The sequence below is a fragment of the Tachyglossus aculeatus genome, chromosome 8, assembly GCF_015852505.1.
Source record: "Tachyglossus aculeatus isolate mTacAcu1 chromosome 8, mTacAcu1.pri, whole genome shotgun sequence".
Classification (NCBI taxonomy): domain Eukaryota; kingdom Metazoa; phylum Chordata; class Mammalia; order Monotremata; family Tachyglossidae; genus Tachyglossus; species Tachyglossus aculeatus.
Window position 1 is genome coordinate 12219419 of NC_052073.1, and position 14087 is coordinate 12233505.

Here is a 14087-nt window from a genome sequence, read left to right on the forward strand (position 1 = left end):
TGCAAGATTTATGCCAGTAGCTCTGGCAGAAGTGAACAAGCATTCTAAGTGTAAAAACACTCTGGAATAAGGGAAAAACAAATGCCTTTGTCTATATAGGGTATTTGTCATGATCCTTCACAAGTGAAGGACAAACACATGTGTTCTTATAACATAGAAATTTCAGTTGGAAAAAGACTTTGTGGAACCATGGCTTGCCTCTCCACCTAGGCAATTGAACGTTTCAATACAGATCCCCTGCGTACTTCCTAACATTTCTTTTTCTACTTATGCTAGTGTTTGTGTATATCTGTGTGCCTCCTCTTCTGGAAAATTGCAACAGCAGACTCAAGAGGGACTATTTCTACCCTGAAAACTGGCATTTTCAAATATTCAGCAATGTTTTCTGAGCCTGGTTTCTGTATTGAGATAAAAATTAGTTCTTGAAATTTGGGAGATGGAGCAAACCCATCTTCCACTATGAAAGGAAGGGTGAAGTAAGTGAAATAGTAATGGGGAGGGGGAGGGAGGGAGAATGGGAAATAGAGAGAGTCAGAGAAAGGCACAAAATGGAAATTTGTTCTTTTTGTGGCCATGAAGTTTCAGGGAGTAGACAGACCAGAGGAGTACCACATCTTCTCTCAATAAACTTCACCTGTGTGCTATAAAGGGGATGGAGATGCCTAGATGATTTGGAAAAGGTGGATCATTAGAGTTGGGATAAAATTGCAGTGCCTAACTGAGGAGGACTGGTGGAGGAAAATAGAGGAAAAAAAAGCTAAAAGATCTCAACTTTGGTGAGTTGTAGCTGTCCTCACCTATCTTGCTCCAGCCATACGAGGCTTTCTCAGTTTTTAGAATATTGGGAAGGTTGTGGCTGGGAAATGAATTTTTTGTAAGAATTCAATTACATCTTATTTTATAATTTTTAAGTCTAGATGAATAACAAATAATGAAATGATGGATGATATAAATTTGGAACACTTGAGGCCCTGCTTCCTGAAAAGTTGCCCCGGAAGTATCCAGGCAAAGCCTCACTCAATCGTTTTAACATCCTAAAAATTTTCCCCAGCTGCTCTGAGGAGCTAGGCTCACTCTGATGGCCATCAGCAATAGAGTCTTCATCCCACAGATTGAAATATACTCGAGTTTAACCTATGCCCACACTCTCCAGTGTTTTCCGTGAACCTGGACTCCGGGGACCATGAGTCTTCTCTCCCCTACCACCATCACCCAGTTGAAGACCTGCCCGCTGAAACTCAGTAGGCAGAATTCTATTTTCTGAACATTTGGACCATTGGCAAGTTTGTGACAGTCGGCAACGAGAATGGACCTGTCTGGCATAATAAGGAGGGCAAAAACTACTCTTTCTGGCTTCATCCCTGTTGTTGTTCAATTATTCTTGCTGAATGTCCAAATGTTATTGCTTTTTTTGAGTATTTTAACGATTCCCACCCTTTCAGACTGTGGGCATCCTTTCCGCCAAGAATTGTGACTGAATTAATACCCCTGTACCTTTCTCCAGAGCAATTTGAACAAAGTCAAAGCCAGTTTAACAGATGTCATAAATAATAATAATAATAATAGTGCCTAGAGGAGAAAATGCCCCACTTTCTGGAAGAGTGAAACATAGTTAAGCAATTGAATAGACTATTGGCAGCCTATTGTATGATGTCATTCATATCTCCAAAAAACTAGATTACAGTCCAGCGTATTTTCACTGTACTTTGTTTGCACATTCATTCATTAATTGTTATTTGTTAATATAGAGAGAAGATCCTTGTAAGTGGCTATTTACATATCCCCAGGGATAATAACAATTTATTCTAGGAGAACTGGAACTTAGGCTGGGGAGGTGGGGCAGATAAAGCAGCATGGCCTAGTGAATAAAACACAGGCCTAGGAGTCATATTTACTATTCTATTTATTTTATTTTGTTGATATGTTTTGTTTTGTTGTCTGTCTCCCCCTTCTAGACTGTGAGCCCACTGTTGGGTAGGGACAGTCTCTATATGTTGCCAACTTGTACTTCCCAAGCGCTTAGTACAGTGCTCTGCACACAGTAAGTGCTCAATACGAGTGAATGAATGAATGAATGGGTCAGAAGGTCATGGATTCTAATCCTGGCTCCGCCACTAGTCTACTGTGTGGTCTTGGGCAAATCACTTCACTTCCCAGTGCCTCAATTACCTCATCCATAAAATGAGGATTGAGACTGTGACTCTCATGCAGGACAGGAACTGTGTCAAACCCGATTTGCTTGAATCCACCTCTGCCCCTAGTCAGCGCTTAACAAAGACCACAATTATTATGCAAGGTGGATATAATACCTTTCCTCCAAATGCTCAAAAATCTGTGTGTGACAATTCTAAATATTCAACACTGAACATTTCGCAGGGCAGCACAGCATAATGTCAAAAGAGGGATGTAGAAGAGCAGAGAAACAGCAAGAAGTGGCAAAACCGAGAAACAAAGAAATTGGTAAGGGTGAGAAGGGTTGGTGTGATTGTATGCCTGTCTTTCATAGGCACTACGTGTTAAGCACTCTTCGAAGCACTGGGGAAGATACAAGATAATCAGGTCGATCACAATCCCTGTCCCACATGGGGCTCACAGTGTAAGTGGACTGACAGCAGGTATTTAAACTCCATTTTACAGATGTAGAAAATGAGCCCCAAAGAAATTCAGTGACTTGCTCAAGATCAAACAGCAGACAGGTGGCAGAGCCGGGATTAGAATCCAGGTCCTCCGACTCCCGGGCTTTTTAACCTCTAGTTCTCCCTCAACAGAATTCCCTTTGAAGTCAAAAGGAATCTGTAGGGGAATGCAGCCTCAAATATGCTTAATGATTGGGGTTCTTGGAGATCAAGCGGCTGGCAACCTCAGAGTTTTCTCTGGGGCGAAGGCTGGAAACCTAAAGGTTTAGATGCAAAAGTGCCTAAATTTACTGACGCATTAATATTTTGATGGCCTCCTTAAAGGTGGAAATCCTAATCACATTCTAACTAATCTCACTAATCATTTTACATGATCCACTAGAATGATTTCTCTTTTACCTTTCCCAGAAAGGATGCTTTTAGGAAGGCACAGAGGAGAATTGATGTTGCGTGAACTTCTTTTGCTTGTTTCCAAGTGACAGGCGGGACCCTCACTTCTCAGCCTGCTTGAACACATTCTAGAGACGGTCACTGATTTCTTCCTATCAAATCAGCCTGTGAAATGGTTGGGATAATTTAGGGCTCCCGCCGCCCGATCATCGGTACAGTTACAACAAATAAAACATTTTAATATGAGCAGTCGCTTCATGTTTACTGTATCGTATTGCTGGGAGCTGAATGTCTGCCAAATGCTATAACAGAAGGGAGCATATGAACTCCAGAATGATGACACTAATAAGGAAATTACAAAAGGCCCAACAAATGGCATTTGTGTTAAATCAATAATGCTCTGTTTGTTTTTTTTATTATAATCTTTCTTAAAAAAAAATTATCTTTCCAAACAGTTGGCAATTCCCATTCTTGTTCCTCTTCCTGCACATAATTAAAAACATGTTGTGGCGTCTACTTAAGACATCAACTTTCCCAAGGCTGTCTTGTCCACTGCGTTTTAAACAAAGACACTTGTTTTGGCATTGTGCCCTTAATTAATCATTTGAGGCTTTATTGCTGAACAAAAAAATGTCTTTGTTTAATGGTTCATCACAAGCCCAATTTCTACAGAACTTAATCAAATACAGAACCAACTTTCTAATCAGCTTAAATATTTTTTTAAAGTGGAAACATCAAGTTTTGGGATGTAATGTGATAAAGAAATATCAGTGTGTAACGTCTGGCCATCATGGACTGTTCTGGATTTCAACCTCCCTTCAAGGCCCTACTGAGAGCTCACCTCCTCCATGAGGTCTTCCCAGACTGAGCCCCCTCCTTCCTCTCCCCCTCCTCCTCCTCTCCATCCCCCCGCCTTACCTCCTTCCCCTCCCCACAGCACCTATATATATATGTATATATGCTTGTACATATTTCTCTATTTAGTTATTTTATTTGTACATATTTATTCTATTTATTTAATTTTGTTAATATGTTTTGTTTTGTTCTCTGTCTCCCCGTCTAGACTGTGAGCTCACTGTTGGGTAGGGACCGTCTCTATATATTGCTAACTTGTACTTCCCAAGTGCTTAGTACAATGCTCTGCATACAGTAAGCGCTCAATAAATACGACTGAATGAATGAATGAATGAACCATTGCGACTATATAGGTCAGTTGGTTTAGGAGATCGAGAGAAGAAAATGCGTTAGGTATTGTGAAATTCACATCATTCAAGTCCTAAAAGTGAGTCTCTAAAAGCATGGGAAACACTGAATGATTTGAGGTTGGCCTTTTTGAAGAATACCTTTTTAATAATAATAATGTTGGCATTTATTAAGCGCTTACTATGTGCAAAGCACTGTTCTAAGCGCTGGGGAGGTTACAAGGTGATCAGGTTGCCCCACGTGGGGCTCACAGTCTTCATCCCCATTTTCCAGATGAGGTAACTGAGGCCCAGAGAAGTCAAGTGACTTGCCCAAGGTCACACAGCTGACAGTTGGCGGAGCCGGGATTTGAACCCATGACCTCTGACTCCAAAGCCTGTGCTCTTTCCACTGAATCATGCTGCTTTTTGATGAGGCAGTATGGTCTAGTAGATAGAGCACTGGCCTGAGAGTCAGAAGGACCTGGGTTCCAGTCCTGGCTCCACAACTTGTCTGCTGTGTGACCTTGGGCAAGTCACTTCACTTCTCTGGGCCTCAGTTATCTCATCTGTAAAATAGGGATTGAAACTGAGAGCCCATGTGGGACAGGGACTGTGTCCAACCTGTGTCCAACCTTTTCGCCTTGTATCTACCCCAGCGATTAGAACAGTATCTAGCACACTGTAAGCACTTACTAAATACCATTAAAAACACCTAATTTAAGATTTTAAGGGATACTCTTTTTTCGATTCTGGTGATGTTTTTTTCCTTGGGCAATCGAACTTAAAGCATCCAGCTGTATAATCTCAAACCAAGACCAATATCAACCACCCAGTGCTTCGGGCTAACAAAGGCAGATAAGGCATTAAAACCTCCCAAAAAGGGTGCAGTTGAGAGTTCTTTGGTGACCCCAATCTGCCCGAACCAAACTCCCAAACAAGGCGAGATCAAAGTTGGGATTTAACAAAAGTAACTCAACTTGGAAAGGATCACAGTACAAAATACTAAAGGCAGTAGTTAAAGCCACTGAGGTCACAGGGCTGGCAAGGTTAAATTGAGGATTTCATGAAGAGAAATAAGATGTCAGAGATCAAGCGGCTGGCAACCTTAGAGTTTTGTCTCGGACGAAGGCTGGGAAACCAGGTTTAAGTGCAAAATAAGCCCAGGAACCATCCAGCTGTCTGGTTTCTCCTTGCCCTGCACCCTGGAGGTGTGAGGGGTTGTGATAATGATGATTATGACAATAAGCACTTATGTGTCAAGCACTGTTCTAAGTGCTGGGGTGGATACCAGTTAACCAGGTCAGACAAGAGGCTCTCAATCTAAGTAGGTGGGAGAACAGGTATTGAATCCCCATTTTACAGATGAGGAAACGGAAGTGCAGAGAAGTGAAATCAATCAATCAATCAGTTGTATTTATTGAGCGCTTACTGTGTGCAGAGCACTGTACTAAGCGCTTGGGAAGTCCGAGTTGGCAACACATAGAGACGGTCCCTACCCAACAGTGGGCTCACAGTCTAGGAGGGGGAGATAGAGAACAAAACCAAACATATTAACAAAATAAAATAAATAGAATAAATATGTATATATAAAATAGAGTAATAAATATATACCAACATATATACAGTGCTGTGGGGAAGGGAAGGAGGTAAGGCGGGGCGGAAGGAGAGGGGGAGGGAGGAGGGGGCTCAGTCTGGGAAGGCCTCCTAAAATCAAAAATCAAACAGACGGACGGACAGACGGGCAGCAGCCGGAGTGGCAAGAGAAGGGGGAATACTACTACTACTACTACTACTAATAATAATAATAATTATGGAAGCAGGGGAACCAGCAAGGTAGGCCTGCAGCAGGTGACCCCCACCTGTCCACTCATTCCAGAGGGGGTCTGGGTATTGGCGGGGGCCCGGGCCAGGCTGGGGAAGGGGTCCGGGGAGTGACTTCTCCAAGGACACATAGAACAGTGCTTTGCACATAGTAAGTGCTTAATAAATGCCATTATTAAGTAGTGGAGCTGGGACTAGAACTCAGATTCTCTGACTCCCATAAGCAGCATGGTGGGGGACGGGGCAGCGGAGTTCTCCCACTATTGGCAGACAGTCCATGCTCCTTTCCATAATGTTCCAACCAATTCGGGTAGGATGCTTATCCTTTGGCCTTGCCTAACACACTGAGTGTGTGAAAAAAAAAGAAAGTATTCAATGGGTGAGCTTCGTGCTGAACTCAGTTGTTATTATCTTCGCGCACTGTTGGGTAGGGACTGTCTCTATATGTTGTCAACTTGTACTTCCCAAGCACTTAGTATAGTGCTCTGCACATAGTAAGCGCTCAATAAATACGATTGATGATTCTTTTAACCCAATCGAACGTTCTTATTTTTATTCTGCTTCCACAGAGCTGTATGCTTCTTTAAGAATGTGGGTGAGTTCTGTCAGTTCATTCAAGAGATGAATGAATTTTGAAGTCTTTATTGGGGAATATGCTTCGATGTTTGTAGCATTCTGATTCTTCCCTACAATTTCTAACCTAAAAATTTTCAATTCTAGTAGGATGTCATTTTGGAAAAATAATTAGGTCATGAAAGGTTGTTTTCAAAATGATTTTTGTTTGGTCACATAATGGTGAACGGTATACTGCAGAATAGTTTGGTATTTTAGGTATTTAATAAAATATAGGAGGCATTTGATTATCTGAACCAACTGGAAATAATTAATAAAAAATTCAGATCATTTAACATAATTGGCTGATTATTTTATTCAGTTATCTGAATTTTTTCAGTTATTGGAACTAACCTTGGATCAAATCAACTGCTATTTGGAGCTACGGTTTAGATCACTGGCTTACTCTTTTATGTAATATGATGCATTAATTCAGATTTCCTTTATATCCTATCTTCCCACAGTATTAGTATTATGGTATTTGTTAAGCATTTACTATGTGCCAAGTACCATGCTAGGCTCCGGGGTAAATATGAGAAGATCAGGTCAGACACAGTTCCTGCTCTACAAAGGACAAACAGTCTAAGTAGGAGGGAGAACTAGTATTTAATCTCCATTTTACAGATGAGGAAACTGAGGTCAGAGAAGTGAAATGACTTGCCCAGGGTCACAGAGCAGGCAAGTGCCAGTGCCTGGATTAGAACTCAGGTCCTTTGGCTCCCAGGCCCATATTCTTTCCACTAAGCCAAGTACTTCCCATTGCATATTTCTTCTAGCTATCTCTTCTAACTCTGTGAAATGTGCAGACTTCAAAATACACCTTCATCATTAGAACATATTCACTCTATGCCCTAATTATTCTGTACTGGGCTCTCTCTACATCTGGTCTTGTCCCTGTAGTAGGCACCAATGATGTGGTGCCAACTTGTACTTCTAAAGCGCTTAGTACAGTGCTCTGCACACAGTAAGCGCTCAATAAATACGATTGATGATGATGATGATGATGATGATGTGGGCAGGCAGATAATTATTATTATAGTATTTTTTAAGTGCTTACTATGTGCCAAGCACTGTACTAAGCGCTGGGGTAGATACAATGTAACCATATTGGACAAATCCCTGTCCCACATGGGGCTCACAGTCTCAATCCCCATTTTACAGATGAGGTAACTGAGGCACAGAGAAGTTAATTGACTTGCCCAAGGTCACTCAGCAGACAAGTGGCAGAGAAGGGATTAGAACCCACAACCTCTGACTCCACTAGACCATGCTTTGCTTGGGTAGACCCAGGCTACAAGTGTACTGAATATTTTTCTATAAAAAGTGATATTTTGGTAGGATATTGTCAAGAGGCAGGGGGATGAACCAGTTGATATCCACGGGTCCACTCTCTTCCTACGATTCCGTGATCCTGCTCACCCAAACTCAGTGACCCTCCTTCACATCTTCACTTTCAACCTGCTTTCCTCTTATTCCCATTTTCCCTTCCCTTTAATTCCTCTTGTCAAATAATTAGTATGACTCTGATGAATATAAGTGCTTAGGTGTCATGGTAATAAGCACTATATGAGTAATTATGTGTGTGTGTGTATAAGTTAGATATGCAGCAGAAGTATCTGACCCTGCAATTTGCATGTCACATGAGCATAGGCACTGAGAGGTTGGGCTTAGTCTAGCAACAGAAAGAATATTTGAGAATATTAAAATTTACTAAGAATTTACACTAAGGGTTTTTTGTTGTGTTTGTAAGTTGTTTGCCACAAAGAGTGCTCTTTGGTGCATTCCATAGAAAATGATCAAGATTTTTAATATTTACATGAAACCAACTATTGATCCTTTTTTTTTTGTAAGTGTCACCAGGTCGAGTTATTCGGTACTGTCATTCATTCATTCATTCAATCATATTTATTAAGCGCTTACTATGTGCAGAGCACTGTACTAAGTGCTTGGGAAAGTACAATATAATGATAAATAGTGACAATCCCTGCCCACAACGAGCTCACAGTCTACTAATATAGTATGGGTATATAGTACCTGTATATAACAACTAGTACCTGTATATAACAACTGACCAGGAGTCTCATATTATCTGGGACCCACCTGACTTTCAGTATTTCCACAAAGCCAGGGGATCACGAAAAGCTTAGCTTAGCCCTATTTGTAGGAAACAAAAATCAGCAGTGGCAATTAAGTCATCATCTGCCCCTCTGCTGTGTGTCCTTGGCCAAGTCACCTGACCTCTTTGGGCTTCAGTTTCCTCCTCTGTAAAATGGGGTCAAATAGATTGTAAGCCCTATGCAAGGCAAGGATTGCACCCTAGTGTACCCAGCACAGCCATGTTATTCATTGAACGTTAATTACGTGCAGAGCACTGGAACAAATACAAGATCATCACATTCCCACCCCTGTCCCACATAGGGATCACTGTCTAAGCTGGAGGCTGACCCTCATATTTTTTTTTTTTTTTTTTACAAATGAGGAAATTGAGGCACAGAGAAGTTGAAAGCCAGGGCTAGAACTCGGGTCTCCTAACTCTCAGCACTGTCTTACCACACTTTGAATAGTAGTAGTTGAACACCTGCTGTGTGGAGATCCCTAGATCAAGCACTTAGGAAAATACAACAGAGGTCAAAGACACAGTCCCTGTCTTCAAAGAGTTTCTTACCTCAACAAATAAATCACTAAAAACTTCCCTCCAGGTTCCTCAGGTAAAAAACCAAAACAAGTCAATGTCAGCTTACCCTAGGGGCCATATGCTAAGTATAATAGCAGTTGTGTGAGACTTACCTTCCACTATTCAGAAATTTCCTATGAACTGCTTTGAAGTAACAATGGCTGCTAAAGGGGTCTCTGGTACAGTGTGAGGCTTTATTTAATCAATTTTGTTTTCCACTCTCTCCTCTCTTCCCCTCTGCCATTCTTTGTTCCTCCTCTGATTTCACCATACAGGGTTTGTACAAATGACTCTTAACGTGGCTGTGTTGATGCCGGGGAGAATAGGTTGTTGCTAAGTGACAAGACAACAGGAAAAATGCTCAGCAATTTGCACCTTTGTTTTCAACTCCCACCTCCTAAACACCTTCATAAAGGAATAAGGAGGGAGCCTCTGGCCTCAAGCACACCCCCTCCACTGGTCCATTTCAAACAATGTGCACACCCACTAGCTGAAGTTGAAGCTTAGAGTTGTATGCAGCTATTCCCTTCAGTGACTGAGAGGGTTTGCCACCACAGAATAAAATCTTTCTTTAAATGTTGGGATCACAGCCGTCCCATATTGTTAAGACTAACTTCCAGCCCAAGGTTCTGATTCAATTAGATTCGTGATTAAGTAACAAGGCACAAGAAACAAACCCAAATTCCACTTATTGACTTGCTTTGTTGCTTGATTCAGTATGATCTTTGTGTTATCTCCCACCGCACACTAGGCTAACACAGAGAAGTAGTGTAAAAATCAGCAAGTCACAGATGATGATCCTAATCTAGGTGCTGCCCACCACATTTCTGGGTAGTTTCAGACAGTTACTTTCTCCATTTAGGCTGATTTCCCGTGATAAATTAGGCAAGGTATTGCAACCTTGCAAAGATGGTGGCCACCCTAGCCCTTCTCAAAGATGGTGGAAGGATGGAAATGATCTGTGAATGGGTTGTAAATTTGGGGATGTGGAGCCAAACTGCCCGGAGTGCTTATTAATCATCATCATCACCAGTGTTATTATCAATGTTATAATCATTATTATTATTATTATTGTGACATTAAGCGAATATGTCAAGAACTGAACTAAGTGCAGGGGTAGAGACCATAAAACCAGATCAGACCCATCTTCGTCAAGAGATGTTGTGAGGTTGGCAGAGGAGAACTGCTTTTCCAGAAATACTGGAAATTATGTGCTGCCACTTTGCTGTGTGACCTTGGGCAAGTCACTTAACAAGAGAAGCAGCGTGGCTCAGTGGAAAGAGCACGGGCTTTGGAGTCGGAGGTCATCGGTTCAAATCCCTGCTCCACCAATTGTCAGCTGTGTGACTTTGGGCAAGTCACTTAACTTGTCTGTGCCTCAGTTACCTCATCTGTAAAATGGGAATTAAGACTGTGAGCCCCCCCCCCCCCACCATGGGACAATCTGATCACTTTGTGACCTCCCCAGCGCTTAGAACAGTGCTTTGCACATAGTAAGTGCTTAATAAATGCCATTATTATTTTATTATTATTATTATTATCTCTTTGCCTCAGTTACCTCAACTGTAAAATGACTGTGAGCCCCATGGACTGTGTCCATCCTGATTAGCCTGCATCTACCCCAGCCTTAGTAATATGCCTGGCACATAGTAAGAGCTTAACAAATACCATAAAAAAAAAAGGATGAGTGAGCCCACGGCATGATATGAGAGCTACAGGTGGAATTTGAAGATGGCTGCTTTGGTCCCATCTCATTGCAAGCAAATGCCTATAAGCAACTCTGGCGATGGGTCCAGAGCAGTAGGGCAGATTCGTTCATTCATTCAGTCATATTTACTGAGTGCTTACTGTGTGCCCAGCACTGTACTAAGCGCTTGAAAGAGTACAATACAACAGTAAACACATTCCTGCCCAGATGTACTTGTTGGAACGAAGAAAACATTTTGAATCACTGAATAGCCAAAAGTAGCTTTGAATTTTTGTGGGGGGTAAATTTTCGTATTAGATTGTGTCTCTGGAGTATTTGTAAGTCATATATCCATAACATAGACCAGCAAAGAATAAGCACCGAGGGAACTGAAGAGTTCCTGTTTCTTTCTGCTAGAGTTTTCTATTTTGAGAATCCCTAACATTATTCGGAGATGCACTAGATCATGATTTAATAATCGTAACTGTGGTATTCGTTACTAGATGCCAAACCCAGTAGGTGCCAAGCACTGGGAAAGATACAATACAATCAAATCTACACAATCCCTACCGCATTTGGGGCTCACAGACTAAGGGGGAGAGAGACCAGGTATTTAATCACCATGATACAGTTGAGGAAGCTGAGACACAGAGAAGTAAGTGACTTACTCAAGGTCGTATAGCAGAATCAGAAGCCAGATCCCCTGGAACCCAGTCTAATGCTTATTCCAAAAAAAGCATATGTGTGTGTTGGTAGGGTGGGGATGAAGTAGGAGGAGAAAAGCCATTCATGTGCACCTACGCTTTTGTCACCAATTCCACCAAGAGAGAGTGGAACAGTTGGTCAAAGTGCCTATTCTGAGATAATGGGGCTGGGAAGAGATTTCAGGCTCCTCAAGTACAGAGATCGTGTCAACTGATTCTCCTCCTCTAAGTGCTTAGTGTAGTGGTTGGCAAAGAGAAAGCACTCAATATCAATCAATGGCCTCTACAGAGCACTGTACTAAACACTTGGGAAAGTACAGCGTAATTGATAGCTGTGATCCCGACCCACAAGGAGCATGCTTAGAACAGTGCTTTGCACACAGTAAGTGCTGAATAAATGCCATTATTATTATGCAGTCTGCCGAGGAGCTTACGGCCTCTTGGCTGATTGATTGAATGAAGAGGGAACAAGTGAATTGAAAGGGCTGAAGCCTGAGGCCGGGTGCAGATCATCACAGAGAGGGATAGTGCTTGGTAACACTACATTTCCATTCCCACCCCCCTCACTGGCATTTATCATAATTAACTCATTAAATCTAACTCATACTTTGCAGATGGGGAAACATAAGCCTGGGTAAATTCAATTACAATGAATTTACAATAAATACAATCACAATGAAACAATATGAGGGAAAGGACAAGTAGACTACTATACTCTCTTCCCATCCTTCTGCTCCATTCCACCATTTTAATTTTAATCTGAAGGTGGCTTGCATCGCCAATGTGGCTTTTAATAGTTCACTCAAAAGAAAGTTTAAAACAAACTAAAACCAGCTTAACTCTTTTTTTTTTTCCAACTTTACTTCCTATAGTAGAGCCTGTGAAACTCAGAGCACCCAATGAACCCACCCATTCAGCTTCTCTGCTTAAAAAATGGAATAATGAAAAAGGGAAAAACTCCGTAAACACACTTAGGCCTCAGGTCGTGTTTGAGGTATAGCAAGAAAAAGTTCCTTGGAGTTACAGTCTTTCTTCCTAACTGTTCAAAAAAGAGTAACTTCTACAGGGAGGGAACTTTTTGGAGGTTATAAATTCTTCTTTAAGATGGTCCTAGCGGTGGATAAAGTTGAAAGGATTTTTTTTCCCTTTTAAAAAACAGAATGCACTCACAACTTAACTGTCCAACTTGTATAACTTTTTTTGCCTGTGGAGAAGGTCAGCCACTCTTAAGATGTAAGAGAATTTGAGAATGCATTAATGACAGAGACAAATGATGATTTTTATTTTAGCAGAAGTTTCGGTGTGCTTTTTGCTCTGGCGGGGTACTGGTAATAAAGTACACTTGACATATAACTGTGTAGGTTCTTGAGAAACAGCTTTGCTTTAAAGTTCAATGAAGGATCAAAAAGAGTGAATTCTCTCTCTTAGGGAAAAAAAACCTGGAAAAAAGAGGTTTGGGGGAAACCATGTATATTCCTTTTGTCTTTTTCTTCCCTTTGTGGTCTGGAGACAGTGCGTTGACTGACTCCTTCAGAAAAGAGATCAGTGAAATTGTCAGTTGATTACTTCTCCTTGATTAGCATTTATAAGAGCCCTGTGATACATTATTTGCATTCCTATTTAGCCGTGATTTTTGTGGGGCACCAATGATTAAACTTGTCATGGGGCCTGATTGACGGGGTCAGATCTTCACTTTCTACTCTTTTGAAATTAAAAACAAATGTGTCAGCTCCCTTCATGGGCCGGAGCGCTGTGAAGCTCGCCTGCCTTGTCATTGCAGATAGGTCAGGAATGTTTTAATTTTAGGGATGGATTCTGCTTGTCAAGTAGAGTGTGATGGCGTGTAGTTCTGGAGATGAGATGTGAAGGCTGTAAAACAAAGAATGGAAAGAACAAAGACAAAGACACTCACATTATTAGACAGATTTAATTAGTCTGAATGGATATTATGCTAGATGAAGCAGTGAGCTGTGAAATTAACCCTTGATTACGGATCGGCGGATCATGCTCATAAAGAGAATCAAACCTTTGTGAAAAGAGGAGAGGTGTGATTTCGGTTTCCCCACCCTTTTGGCTAGCTCTTCACTGCCGCTCCTCCCTCCCACCACCATAACTCCCCACAGCATGTTTCACGCTGGAGCCTTTACGTACATACATTATAGATATATACTTGAAGTTCAGATTCAGCCTGTAAAGGTAGAATGCAAATAACACTAAGATTCATCCTTTTTTCATTGCCTTTCCCCACTTTGCGTCTTTGGGAAAGGCTTCAAGCTCATGGTGCCCACAGTGGAAGATGAGTCGATCAGAATGAAGCAGGTTTTAGGAACTCCAAAGGAGAATCCCACAGCAGAGCACTGATGCTTCGTGAGCCCAGTT

The 14087-nt window shown here is 41.6% G+C and overlaps 1 protein-coding gene across 2 annotated transcripts in view; it reads left to right on the forward strand.

Moving 5' to 3' along the window:
* TSHZ2 (teashirt zinc finger homeobox 2) overlaps positions 1–14087 on the forward strand; it is a 380154-nt gene that overhangs the window by 338511 nt on the left and 27556 nt on the right. The gene's annotated exons all lie outside the window — the stretch shown is intronic.